We start from the raw sequence: 15654 nt of genomic DNA, 5'->3' as shown, positions 1-15654 counted from the left end.
ACAGCATGGCGATCTCATGAACCTAATTNACGTCGGTTAACACCACATATACACGGTGCCAAATCCCAGAAGACTGCTTTCTTCATAGTCACCGCCGTGAAAGCCTCAAATCTTACATAATTTTATTTTATTTTTTTCGAAATAAGAAAAGCGAGCTAAAAGTGTGGGATTAACATGCAGTCAGCTAACACTGTACTCGCGCGTGCGCTTCTAGATCCAAGAATGACAACAAATGAGAAAGGAAGAAGGAAATTGGCACGGAATGACAAGATGTGGCTCCGCATTCACAACACGAATGCCTTCGCGTCACCGGTCATCTAAGTTCGCAACTCTGAAATCCTATTTTTAAGGGGTCGTTAAATCTAGTTGGAAATTTTGGATTGATTGCCAATTAACTGCCGAAGAGTTTGAAATCTCCACTTCAGATTGCCACATTACAAAGATCGATGCTTTCACTCTACAAATTCGTTACGTCCAACTTTTAATGGGGAGAGCAATGCGTGGTCGCAGGAAATGGTTTCTTAACTTTACAACAATTTCTTCCACATACCTTCGGTAAGTGAATGAGTGTGAGATGGGTAGGGCATGTAGCACGAATGCGAGAGGATGAATGCATGTAGGATATTGGTGGGAAAGCCAGAAGGAAATAGACCATTAAGAAGACAAAGACCTAATTGGATGGATAATATTAAAAATTGATCTCAAATAGGATGGGGTGATATGGACTAGATTGATCTGGCTCATGATAGAGACCAGTGGAAGGCTTTTGGTAACACGGTAATAAAACTTCGGGTTCCATAAATTTTGGGAATTTCTTGAGTGGCTACACAATTGGTGGCTTCTGAAAAAGGGCTCAGCTACATTAAGTTACTTACCTGTGATAAGTACGCCCGATGTAAACAAAAAAAAAGTCTTATGACATACTACCCCTATATTTTCCATGCATTGCTTGCATAAATTACTGAAAATTGACGCATAATAGGGAGGTCAACTTTGTATATGTCCTCATAATCCACCTCCGTGGCTAATGGAAGAATTTAAATTAAAATTGGCCATGGTGGTAATCATGAAGTTTGTTGTCCTCTGGGACATATCGCCGTATAGTGTGGTATATGTTTACCGAAGTTTCTGGTGAACGTTCTGCTTCCATCTTCAGTGTAGAAAATGGAAGCGCCTCGTTTCTCAGAAACTCAAGTAAATATTCACCAGGCTACACATTGTCAAATTTCAGAAGAGCATAATCTTCACTTATTTTAATATTGTTCTTAGTTCGAATGATTATATTACTAACAGTAGATTTCTGACTAAATATAAATATGACTCTCTTGAATTTTTCCTCAAAAAATTTCAGAATTTTAAATTATAAAAGATGATTAAAGGGATATAACCTATAATGAAGTAAGCAAGAATTTGGTTCATTTATCAGAAAATATATTTTTTTTTTCAAATATGACACGTTATCTTTGTATAAATTGCATTTTTGGATATTACTTCCCTGTTAATATGTTTGTTTTCTATCTATATATGGCTTTACAGCCCTTTGTTGGGCCCTGGTCGCTTTTTCATTTTATTGAGTTTTACACAATTAATACGACTCCTTGGATGGGGGATCAGCCCATCGCAAGGTCGCTACGTACACACAGAATAAACTCACACAGACATCCATGCCTTGACTGGGATTCGAACGCAGGATCCCAGTGTTTGAGCTGGCGAAACAGTTCATGCCTTAGACCACTCGGCAGCAATATGGTTCTTTTACCCCGTAAATATAGAGGAAAATAAAATTTCCCTTGTAGTTAAGTTAGTAGCTTTTGTATTTCGTCCCGTGTTTCAACGCACAATGAACAGTCTTAGAGAGCGCTGTGTGATGATTCACTTGTTTCAGGGAGCTGACGCCATGACTACCAATAAGGCTAAGATAGAGTGTTAGTATTTCTGGAGAATGAACTACCTGTGTAATTCGGAATCTATATGAAGCGTGTCATTTAAGTTTTGTGCTTTAGCTCTGCCGTATACGAGCGTTGTGGTGTACGGAAAATATAATTTACGTATTTACGATTATATTAATATTCAGTGATAACCGATAATAGGTTTATACGTGAAATCGTGTACAGTGTTCGTATTTCACTCGAAGTGCTGTGTTGTACGTCAGCCATACAGATTTTTTTTTTAATTTCGCCATTTTTATTTGTGGAAACATCAAATTCCAACATGACTGGTATAGGTAACAAAGACATAGCAAAACGGATTGCTCAAGGTTCCTCAGACAACAAACAGGCTAAGATAATTGGTGAGTATAGAATTGTTTATTTACCGATTTGCCGTATGTGTGTCTGTACACTGCGTTAGTGAGTTTCCTGCGTCAATTATGTTTTATCTGGATAATTTAAGTGCTGTAGAAATTTGTGTAGGGAGTACTTACGTGTTTTAATCGTCATGTATAGTACAGTTTTTTGTTTTATTTTGGCCGAGTAGTCATTCTATATTTGCGACTAGTTAGTAAACTTGCAATTTTTATTAAGAACTGAGGAATATTATTTTTTTTCCTTGGCACCACATCCCCAGTGTGCCTAGGCCTACCTCCATGAACTTCTCCGTTCACGGAATATTAATTACCATTTTCAATTTACGGTTCTCGATTTCAAACCAGAGTATATAGGCCCTGAGCTTATGACAGCAGTAATTATGAAGAGGTACATATTCTGGCATACAACTCTCTGTAGTTCGGCGAAAGTAAATTGAACTTTCGGAGGAACATATGACTCCTTTGACAGATGTCAAAGTAAAATATTGTCGCGAGTACTAAGGGACTCGAACCCAAGAATGACTGCGCTGGCAAGGGCCAGCAGCATATACAAAAGACAGACCCGTCTTCTCGTCAGAGATGGCGCCCCACAGGAACAAGACTGTAACTGTCAAACAGTAATAAATATCTGGTCATGAGCTCCAGATGGGGCTCGACACCAAAACTTACTGACTGACTGACTGACTGACTGACTGACTGACTGACTGACTGACCGACTGACCGTCAGTCGCAACGTGACTTCGACTTCGACATATGACTCCATCTTCAAGGTAGAAGAGTAAGTCGTGGAAGGAACTGTCATGTAGGAGAGTCAGCAAGCAGAGCTGACTCTCCAGTCCTGAAGGAGGATGTAACATGTTCCTCCTCTGTTGACTTTCACCATATTACACGGTGTACCAGAAGACTGAATTCTTCAGGAAAGAATATATTTCTGGAACAACCTACGATATTTTTGTTGTAATACAATAAATTAATTACGCGGTGAAAGCAAAATGGACAAACGGTAATTTGTCGTAATTTTGTTCCATTTTACTAATGCAACGGATAATAAAATATGTGATTATTCCCATGTTTCTATTTAATGTCGTCATTCTGTATTTAGTATATTAATGAGTTTTTTATTATTGTTGTTTTTATTATGGCTCTAGAGCCTTTTGTTGGGCTCTGGCCGCTTTGTCAGTTTCTTGATTCTATACACAGACGGTAAAGTTCTTTGGATAGGGAATCAGCCCCTCGAAAGGCTTCTACCTACACACAGAGCAACACAAACACATAATAAACGCACACACGCAGACATCCGTATTATAAGTGGGATTCGAACCCACCGTCCCAGTTTTTGAATGGACGAAGACAGTTAATGCCTCAGACCGCGCGGCCACTGTAATAAGCATATTAAGATTATTGATTCAGTTTTTTTCCCCTCTTAAATTAAGGCAAAAACTAATGGGAAATATGCTTTAAAGGCCCCATTTTGATACCTCCCATATTAGCAGTAATGCATTTATTGTTAAACTTTTACACATATATTATTTTATTGGTGTTTTTGAGTGGTGAATACCTAAGTTTCATATTTATTTCTCATTTTTAATGCAATTCTAATGATAAATTTAAAAAATTTGCCCTTAAAAATGAAATTTGATTAATTTAGTGTCCATTATTTACGTTAGTGACCTGTATACGTTACCTATTTCATATTTCGATTAGAATTCGATCAGCGGGAGAATTCGAACACGAATTTGGAACTTTCCCGATTCCAATACCTATGTTAGCTATTCTGACAGTGGATATTAGTCCCTAGTCTCTGCAATCAAAACTTGAAGGGTAACCTAACATTGTAGCAGCAATTCAGTTTTCTGTCCAATCTGTTCCCATTTAACTTCGTGAAATATAATCAGCTCATAACTTCGCAGGCTACGAAGAGTTTCACATGAGACAGCTGGACACGTCTTCAGGCCTCAGAAGAAATTAATAGTTTTTACTTATTTACAATTTAGGATTAAAAAACTTTTATAGAAAAATTAAATTAAATTTAAGCATTTGATACAAATTGATAATAATATTGTAACCGTTTCAGCCAGTTGTTACTATGTGTAACTTCTGATTTAGTGTTAAAAACCTCCTCCATTTGACCACAAAGTTTATTCATTCGTTCATATAATTCTCAGAATGAATATTTGTTATCTCCATGATAAAAATTTGATGTGTTCTCCGAAAGATAGTTAATGGATTTTTAATTTATTTTTCCTTGGCACTTCAGACCCAGTGGGCCTAGGCCTACCTCCATGAACTTCTCCGTTCACCTCGGTTTTTCTAGATCTTACACATTCGGTAGGACTCCTTGGGCGGGTTATCAGTTCGTCGCAAGGCCTCTACCTGTACACAAACAGAAAAACGCACACACACAAACTAAACATCCATGCCCTGAGTGGAATTCGAACCCACGATCCCGGTTTCCAAGTGAGCGAAGACAGTATATGCCTCAGACCGCTCGGCTACAGTGACCGTCAGTGTATAAGAATAATATATAAGAATTTAGTTCGTACCTCAGAGGAAACAGATCCGAACCCATGATCCCGGCTTCCGAGCGAGCGAAGAGAGTTCATGCCTTAGACCGCTCAGCTACCGTGACCGGCTGTTTAAATATTATTTACATAAATTTCGGGCACTAATAGACTAAATTATAACTTTGCTATAGGAAGGAAAATGTTGGCGGTGTCTTCAAATGCGAGTAATACTTTCTCTCTTACCTTTTCATTTTACATGGGAAAATTATAACAGTAAATTATCGTTAAGGTGGGAGACCGTGGATGAAGTTGGGTAGAAGTTGTCGGAGCGAGCGATAAAGCAAGGAGGAACAAGGAATATATCGAGACGTTTTTCTCGTTTTATGCTTTGTTCTCTCGGTTGCAAGTTGAGATTTTATCAGACCTCTTCCATGTAAAGTTGTTTTAAAATAAGCAATATTTTTAAAATGTTGACTTCTCAGCCTAATTAATTAAAATTATAATATTATCTATTCCATTTACTCATAACGATGAATTTATTATAAAACAGTCAAATTTCCGGGGAATCACCCGAAACTTTGAAAATTGCTTTCGACTTTATCTCAGAGTCCCATTCGTTTTGAGTTTATTTCAGGTAATGTAGCTCATTTTAAATTTCTTCATGCAAAAAAGAAAATTAACCTTATCCTCTACTTCTACCTTCTTTTCAGTAGCTACTTTTTTGTTGGGTCGCGGGTTCGATTGCCGGTGTGGTCATTTAATATTTTTAATTGACCAGTCCTTCCAGTCGCACTATGACCTTGAGGTTGACTCAGCTTCTAGCAAATATGAGTACCAGGAATCTTCTGTGGGGTAAAGGGCGGCTGGCGCGTAAGACTGACAACCTTACCGCCATCTGTGAGCCGGTTGTCTTGAAAATGTGGGAGCCTCGACGTCTCACAAGCCTATAGCCCTCCACAGCATGTTACAGGGATAGCTTTACTGTTTTAACATTTTGTTAACTCTGTTTATTACTTCATATCTGGGAAACACTAAGACAGTCTGGCTTTAAAATTCAAATGAAGGTGTATGACCTAACAGATTCGATTTTCGGTTGGATTATCACCTACAGCGCCTACTGCTTACGGTTTTACGTGAGTGTCTTCAGTCTCTACAGGTGCATTCCGAGATATTTACTTGAAATAATAAATATACAACAAACTCATTGCAAATATTTGATTTCTTTACAATCAGGGTCGTCATCCAATCTCATTCAGCGTTATATAAACCTTCTAGTTGAAACAGTGTTGTTATGTGGAGCAAGAATCATCAGCATCACCATTATTTTAACAGTGCACGAAGTTCTTGAGGTGAAACAAGGCTGCAGAGCCTGCCAGTTTACATGTGTCTATCTCCCAAAGAGGTTTTGATGAAATTCGACATTGTGAATATTCCCTCAACGTTGTATGAGAGTTTAGATTCTCACAGTAAGATAACCATCTTCTTGGGTGTGACTCCGTGTAGTTTCCTGGTACCATTGTATCAAATTAATTGATATCGTTGGGTGGGGGGAGGCCTCCTCCCTCTTGCGGGAAATGACCGGTGTGTGACACTGACCACTAACATCCATCTAGTGTCAAATGTTCAGAAAGAACGAAGCTCGAGGTGTCCGAGGGTCAGGGCGGAGTGTGTAGTGACAATTCTACATATTTGTATTTACAAATCTCTACGTCCCGCAAAACATTGACAATGATGTGATGATCATGATGGTGAAGCCTTCCTTGTCAACATAAAATCTGGAAACCATGGTAGAGACCATCAATGCTACAATGGGTAGCAATCGAAATCGTAATTCGAAAATTTCAATTCTTGCTTCATTTCTCATCTCCGCGTATTTTTCAGAAAAACGCAACTCCAAACATCTGGGAAGGGGGGAAAGCATAACAGCCTGGATCTGCAAGTGCTTCATATTGTTCGTAATTATAATTATTTCTAAATTTGTGTGACAGGATCTGAACCGTACGAAAGGTAGAAACCTAGGGCCACTCTTCGATCCCATTTCCGACGTTCCCTATCTGCGTCACAATTAAACAAGTGAGTATATTAAAGCGTATTATAATTTAGAATCTTTTTCGATTAATATCTCAGTATTGAAAATATTATGAATTTTTAATATTTCCCCTCGGCACTTACTGTCTTCTCTCGCTTGGAAACCGGGATCGTGGGTTCGAATCCCACTCAGGGCATGGATGTTAATTTGTGTATGTGTACAGGTAGAGGCTTTGCGACGAGCTGATCACCCGCCCAAGGAGTCCTACCGAATGTGTAAGATCTAGAAAACCCGAAGTGAACGGAGAAGTTCATGGAGGTAGGCATAGGCCCACTGGGGCTGTAGTGCCAAGGGGAAAAAAAATATTTCCCCTCACCTCCACAAAGTGCCTTTGTCATATTGTAATATTTGGTTGTATGAAAGAGACTGGGTAATGTGGGGGGGGGCTATTTAAGAGTTTTTCAGACATTTGCTCAATTCTCATCATTATGTTTGCACTGAAACTGCATTAAAGGATTATTATTCGTCTTTGGGCCCCTTTCATCGGGATTAATAGCTAGAAAATCTCTCCCTTTCATCCCCTTTTTTTGAGTTCTCTTTGCACGAAATTAAAGTAAACAAAAAAGTTGCAGAGAAGGGGAAAAAGGAAATAGAGTACTAAAGCAATTAACTTGTAACTTCAGTCAGTCAATGAGTTCTCATTATAGTACACGTCCCACTACAAAGCACGACTACGAGGTCTCCGTTCGCGTAACTCTGAATAGAGTTAATTGAGACCCAGTACCAACCATGGCTCTACCCCCTCCCCCACCGCCGTCCTCCCATCAACCTAATTCTTGTCCGCGGTGCTCGTTCCACGTACTTAATTCCTCGACAAAAATTCTTATCCTTAGCCTCAAGTTAGGCCATTGTATTCAGACAATTCAGCAAGGCAATACTTAAAATTGTAACACAAGTAAGTTGCGTTTTTAAACGATATTTAAAGAAACTAGTTTATGTACAATACAGTTTAATTAAGTCTCCATGCGTTGTTATGCTTTTGTAAGTAAAATTTTATAATCGATTGAAAGAGTTGTTCAGAAATACTTCACAGGACAAGTTACTAACTTTGAAGAAAGTCGTCTTCTGGGTTTAGGCACCGTGTATTCTTCGTTTTGGCCGACGTTTCGGAGGAACGTAGCGCCTCAATCTTCAGAGCAGTTGAATGGCTTGGAATGCAGAGAGCAGTAGCTATAGTGATAGGATGTGAAAGGCGCTGCTTATATACGAATTAGGCAGGAGGGTTGGTTAGGGAGAACGGACCAATGGGAGCAGTGGAGAGCGATTAAGGCCATATATGGTGTTGTGTGCTAAGGGAGGGGGGGGGAACGGCCGGTGAATCCAGGAAACTTGAGGTCAATAGCACTAGAAAGTGCGGTAGACAAGAACAACCTNCCGCCTCCACACGGGGGAAACTAACTATTCAACTTCATTGTCTTCCATATAACTCCTCGGCGCGCACCACATCGAAAACGCTGTTCTATTCTTGCGCGCATTCGTTTCCCCTGGTACGTGTTTGATGAACTATTTCTTAGAAATGGTTTGCATAACCCCGTTGTTGTATTGTTGCGTGCGTGTAAGCTACAGGGTTAACTAGTAACGGCCACTGTTTACAGAGTCACCGCTTAGCAGCGGTACTGAACTTTACAATATACTCATTACGTCCTGCAATTTTCTCGAAGAGATTGAAGTCTCATACAAATCCTGTCTGGAAGCAGGCAACGGAATGGAAATTCGAACAAGTTACTAACTTGTAAGATTTGAGGCTTTCACGGCGGTGACTATGAAGAAAGCAGTCTTCTGGGATTTGGCACCGTGTATATACACGGTGCCAAATCCCAGAAGACTGCATTCTTCATAGTCACCGCCGTGAAAGCCTCAAATCTTACAAGTTAGTAACTTGTTCGAATTTCCATTCCGTTGCCTGCTTCCAGACAGGATTTGTATGAGACTTCAATCTCTTCGAGAAAATTGCAGGACGTAATGAGTATATTGTAAAGTTCAGTACCGCTGCTAAGCGGTGACTCTGTAAACAGTGGCCGTTACTAGTTAACCCTGTAGCTTACACGCACGCAACAATACAACAACGGGGTTATGCAAACCATTTCTAAGAAATAGTTCATCAAACACGTACCAGGGGAAACGAATGCGCGCAAGAATAGAACAGCGTTTTCGATGTGGTGCGCGCCGAGGAGTTATATGGAAGACAATGAAGTTGAATAGTTAGTTTCCCCCGTGTGGAGGCGGGGTCAAATACCTCCACCGTGACCCTGCTGCCAGTCGTAGAAGTCGACAAAAAAGGAAGTCTCAAATATGAGACAGTAAAATATTTTCGCGAGACCCAAGGGACTTGGAACCGATTAAATTTGTGAGTTATACGCAATCGTTAGAAGCCTTTAGACTCCACTGAGTTATGAACTATAAATACCTTCTCAACTTATTGGATGCCAGGTATGTTACGTGACAATTCATTCAAATTTTTATTCTGTGCTCGGTACTTGAACGTAAGTAGGTAATTGTAGTTGACTCTACAACTATTTGAGAAATATAAGGCAAATGGGAGCTAAGAAATTATTTTTATTCTGAGCTTTTACGGTCATTGGCTTTCAATTTAATGTCATGATGCTTTGGGGGGCTTTGATAAAAAAGAAGAAGAGAAAATGAACGTAACTACGATAGAGAAAGAAGGAAACGATACTGCATTCTCCTATCGCAGACTTAATTACTTTTCCAGCCCAGCAGAAAAAGCCTAAGGCTGCCCCCCGCACGCATCTGGGAAGAGATACTTACTTTGTCCTGTTCCATCACAAATGCTTGTCTCCCTAATCCTATTTGCTTGGTTTTCTGGGTCGAACGAACCAAGGGGAAGTTGACATTAGAGTTCATGGTCTGTAGTTCTAACAGTGTAAGTTCATTTCAACAATTAATTTCGGAGTAATATCCTATAGAAGTGATGGACAATTATTTTTAATAGTGGTGTCAGAAGTGTTTAATTAAAAGTTGTAGGATTTTTGGACCACCGTTAGAATAAATGTGTCAGAAATTAATATGTGTGTTATATTGGATTTATTTTAGTGTTTGATATATGTTTCGATCCACATTTGGATCATCATCAGGCAGTAAATGAAGTTGTTCTGAGACAAAATCTCTGTCATTGTAGAATTAATACCACCTACAACCCGTGCATGCTACAATCTATCAGCTCAGTGTTTTACTATAAGCTCACGCAGCACCATAACATTTTCATCGTATAGTGAGATTTATTTATTCGTTGTTATAATAATATTGTAGCTATATCAATTACGTGAAAGCAAATTTAAATAATTACATTACCTTATTAGCTGAGGATCTTTGGGGTTGTTATTTTGCAACCGCTGTCCTAGATAGATGAGTTAGTGTAGCTTAACACTACTACCACCACCAATGTGTGGTGGGATATATGCTTAAAAAGAAGCACAGACTGCCTATGAATGAAGTTAAATGATCCGGTTTGTTGGATGCCAACAGTGCTGATGAGTTTGACCTGGAACACAAACTTGGTTAAGGCAATTATTAACTCCCACGTTTCTCGTAAATGTATTTCTCCCCTAATGCGAAAAGCCAAAAATATTGGGCAATTTATTACTCAGTTGTGATGAAATTGTGTTTGAATAGGATATGGAAGGGAAGATGAGGACAAAGGAAGAAGAAGGGAAGGAACAGAGTGAAGAGAAGGAATGATATTAAGACAGTAGGAGGCCTGGCTAAATTCGATTGCTTTAATCTGCTACGACTAGTAAATATTTAGAAATTACGGAAAATTATAATTAAATCTGTGAAGTTTGCCATTTTCTTAAGAGGGATAAAGAGGCGATACTGACTTAGTAAACTAAGTTATTAAAGAGTTTAAATTAACAAAATAACATAATTATACAAGTTATGACATGTTTCTATACAAATGTAATTTACGTAGGCCAGCATAACTCTCAAGATTTCTTGAATTCAGTTTGCGTCTGAAGTGTGCTTAAGGTTTTAAATTTCGTTTCGAAAGTTACGTTAGAACTACTATTCATTTCACCACGTTTTAAGAGAAACCTCTTGTAACATGCGAATTGACAGAACAAGTTCTTCTGCAAGTTATGTCCTGAACTTGTATTCGGAAAGTGCTTACTTCAAATCACGGACGGAACACCGAAAATACTGATAGATTTTTAGTGGCCCTCGTCAGTTCCTCCAGGTAAATAGAGCACTAATACCTCTGCTAGGTTAAAACAGCTCCTTTCGAATCCTATTCAATTAATCAGATATTCTACTCTTCGACAATGTATAATCTTGATATTTTAAACATCATTAAACGATACATAAAAAATATATAAATTGAATTGTATATGATTTCATGCAGTTTCTTCAGCTGTAGTTATTATCTGGTTTCGACTGAAGTTTGAATGTTCCGCATCAGGAAAAATGACAGCATGTGGTTGTCGCTTATTTCAGGAAATTACTAAAATACTCTTGATGATAGTCATGTTTCCTGCTGACATTAAGAATGAATAGAATTTCAGTACTCCTACAAAGTAGAGACGTTAATCATGAGTTAAATTATTCAGTACTTTAGTAGGAATTTCTGACAAAGAGTTTAGAGGTAGATAGAGTGCTCAGTTATCTTGATTGCTTGGTTTACCCTTCATCAGTGTGTATGGAGATCGCATGTTTCTCTGAAACGTTGATAAATTTCTAACAAAGTGCACAGTGTCACACCTCAGAAATTAGTATTCTTCATGGAATTCCTCGTTATGAACGAACAAATATACCCAAATTACTTTTTAAAACAACTTCAGTTATTCATCTTTGTCTTTCTAGTGTTTAATAATATGAAAAATAAGCCAGAATTTGAAACAGAACTCACAAATAAAGGTGCACAAGATTTCATCTCATTGCAAGAGACTGTACTTTTTGACTGGTTCAATTGATTTGTATGTTCGGGTTTTAACAACGAACTGAGTAAATCTGACTCCCGGATGTAAGCTGCTTTCTTCGTATCGCATAGAAATAGAGTATAGAAATAGTGAAGAGGTGTATGTGAAAACAAAAGCGAGTATATTCTATTGCTTTGTTATTTAAGCTCCTACTTACATCAATCTGCATTCAAAAACGTTTAGTATTGTTCTGTTCTATTGTGTGCTGCACCAGCAAGGTTGTCAGTTCAGTGTGATGGATCGTAATATATTCCATCGATAAAAGGCAAAATTCTGAAAACTCAAGTAGTATTTCTGACAAAATCTGCTTATAGTCTGGATGGTTTTTTGAAAGAAAATGTTTGGCAGTGTTAGACTTCTCAAGACAATAGATATGACATGTATGACAAAATAGTGTTATATCTTGTCTCTATTATGGACAAGCCCACTGTAGGGGTAATGTACTGTCTAGAGATTTTATCAGTGAAATGTGACTCTCACCAAATTCCACGTAGGACCTACTAGCTTCTTAAATAAGACATCAAGAACTGGTTACAGTGGCAGCGTGGTCTAAGGCATGAACTGTTTTCTCTTGATCGAAAGCTGGGATCGTGAGTTCGAATCCCATTCAAGTTATGGATATCTATGTGCGCGTTTATTCTGTGTATGTGTTGTCCTGTTTCTAGGTAGCGGCCTTGAGACGGGCTGATCCCCCGCCCAAGAAGCCCTACCGTCTGTGCAAAAAATGATTATGAAAATGAAGAAGAGGCCAGGGCCTAAGGAAGTGCTGTAGAGCCATTGATGAATGAATGAATGACTCAAGAATTGGTGTCCCATGACTTCGAAATTGTGAATTATATATATATATATAACCTCGGAGGCATGCAATTGTAACGGACAGAACACGGAAATATATATTTTTTTCCTTGGTACAACAGCCCCAGTGGGCCTAGGCCTGCCTCCATGAACTTCTCCGTTAACTTCGGTGTTTCTAGATCTTAGACATTCGGTAGGACTCCTTGGGCGGGTGATCAGCTCGTCGCAAGGCCTCTACCTGTACACAAACACGGAAAAAGCCACACAAACATCCATGCTTTGAGTAGGATTCGAACCCACGATCCCAGTTTACGAGCGAGCGAAGACAGTGCATGCCTTAGACCGGTCGGCTACCGTGACCGGCCGGAAATATTTCAGGGCAACTCAATTCTGAACAAAGAAAGTGAACTTATATGCAAATAAAATTTGAGTACATGAGAGGGTTAGAAGTTGCAAGAATGCATAAGCTCTATGCAAAGACAGGATACTTCAGAATATGTCTATATTTTCATAATCTGAAACATTAATGAACTAAATTATATTTAAGAGGTGACATGTTCGAATCTCGATCGGAGTAGTGGCTAACCTCTCCGAGTTTTTCGGTCATTTCCTGCAGCTAAAGAAATTCTCAGCTGAACAATCGGCACATTAATAACGCCGTACAGTGATCCACTCTGTCAAGCACTGAGCCTTAATTTATGTTCCTTCTTCCTCCTGAAAGCCTCGAACCCTGTATCATAGTTGTGGACTTCCAGTAAGTCTTATTTCTTTAGGTATAAGCGCTAACAGCCTTACCATGTAACCTTCCGAGCTGTGGATCAGAAGTGAAGGCACGAATCTGATATTGTGCTGCTTAAGGGCTACTGTACAACTCCGAGGGCGGTGACAAATATGTATGTGTCAATGGTGAAATGATGATTAGCAAGGGAAAGCCGAAGAGCCACAGGGGAAGACCCTGTTCTAGTGTTACTTTTCCTGCCACGCATCGCCCGAGACTGAACTCGAGGCTCCGCTGTCGGGAACGAGGGTACAGCTGCTTAAAATATGGCAAAGCAAACGTTTGGGCACATAACTCGTTCCTTGTTTAGGTGCACGATGAGATCCTATTCTTTCAACATGAAAAGCCGGGTTATTGTATTTATATTGTGTCATGGTGACTTCTTTCTAAGCAACCACCGCAAAAAATGAGCTATACAAGCCGCTACTGAGTAACGGCTTCGCCAACAAGCATGTTTGCACTGCAACAATTGGAAACAGCAACAGAGGAACGTTGTTTTCTGTGCGGTCAGTGCCCAGGTATTATAATCAGGACAGTTAGTGAGAATCATTAAGCATAAGAGACGTAAGATACAAAGCCTGTGCTGACAGAGGACTTGTGTACAGTGCAAAAGGAAGAATTTTCAATAACCCGCTATAAGTGCGATACGTACATTTGAAGAAAGGCAAAGCATATTCATAAGAGACAACCCCATCCTCTCGTCAGAGAGGATGTTACATAAAGACTATGATCGCAAGGGGTCAGTTGCAAAAATATAAGATATCTGGTCGTGAGGCTCAAGGTGCTTGATGCCAAGGCGAATTGATTGGCGATAAGCTGCCAGTCGTAAAATAACTCGGAATTTGATTTTCGTTTTAAGTCAGTAAGCCGAAAATAGCTGGTAGCTGAGGGCGGGTATAAATAAGGAACCCAGAGGGAGGGGAAATTCCGTCGTTAGAAGCCGCTGCCTAGCAACAGCTAGTGAAGACATGACTGGAACACTAGTGTGTGTAATAATGAATCGTAAAATGTGCTGTATGAGAGTGCAATACATCTGATTAGCAATCAAAACCCCATATATAGTCACTCAAACACGTGACNTACGTTCCTCCGAAACGTCGGTTAACACCACATATACACGGTGCCAAATCCCAGAAGACTGCTTTCTTCATAGTCACCGCCGTGAAAGCCTCAAATCTTACACGTGACGGTATTATTCGTAAGTTTTTATTTATATCATAAGGTTACCAATTACGAAAAACGTGTTATGAAGATATCTTTACGGTTTTTCTTTGTACCCAAAACTTTTTTTATAATGACGGTAATAGCCTCTGTTTATACCATAAGAGGTAATTTAACATAGTCCCTACATTAATATCCTGTTTTAAAATTTGTATTTCTTATTGCGCCTTTCTCGTATATTTTCTTTCTTATTGTGCTCCGCTGCTGGCTATTATTTCTTCTTGTGTATACAATCTTCAGTCACATTCTAATCTTATTCCTTCTTCCCATAAAATTTTATGTCCCTTCCCCTCTTATTCATCCATCCCTATATTAACATATTTTTGCCAAAATTTCTTTATTATTTTGTACTTTATATACTTTCACCTAAAGCTTTCATCTACAAGACAGAAAATAAAGAGTCTATATGACGAATATCTCGGAGGGGAGACATTAAAAGAAAGGGGTGTTTAGGGCGTACCGTTCCGGACGCCGTCCCGTTGAGTGGATGTAAATATTAATATGTACGTCAAGTTTCTGAAATGTTTTTGCAATGAAATTTTATGTTGTAGCTGTAACGGTTATGATCTTATTATACGGAAGGACGCAAGAGGAGTCTTAAGAGGAAAGTTTCTAAAGAAACTTCTCTTGCAATAATGGGTCACAAGGAGACGCAAAAGTGTGCAATGGAGAGTCCCAGATACAAAGTTATTTTTTATGTAACAAATTCTTGAGATTATTAGGTTGTGTATTTTGTGGTACCACATGCATACTTAAATTCATGTCAGATTTAAAGTTCAAGATTAAAGCAGATTTTTAATAAAAATATCACTTCCAAATAATATCCTATTTTATTTTTAAACAAAATGTGCACCTTTATAATTCAAAATTTAAAAATTAAATTGTAATGCAACGGAAAATTTATAAATCACTGCTCTGGATTCATATCTGTAAACAATCTCAAATCGAATGATGTATTCATGTAATAATTACCTGACGATGACCAGAAAATTTCGAAACATTTAACAATACTTCAACACAAAAACGGA

The sequence above is a fragment of the Cryptotermes secundus genome, unplaced genomic scaffold, assembly GCF_002891405.2.
Source record: "Cryptotermes secundus unplaced genomic scaffold, Csec_1.0 scaffold560, whole genome shotgun sequence".
NCBI lineage: Eukaryota > Metazoa > Arthropoda > Insecta > Blattodea > Kalotermitidae > Cryptotermes > Cryptotermes secundus.
This window is presented reverse-complemented; position numbering follows the sequence as displayed.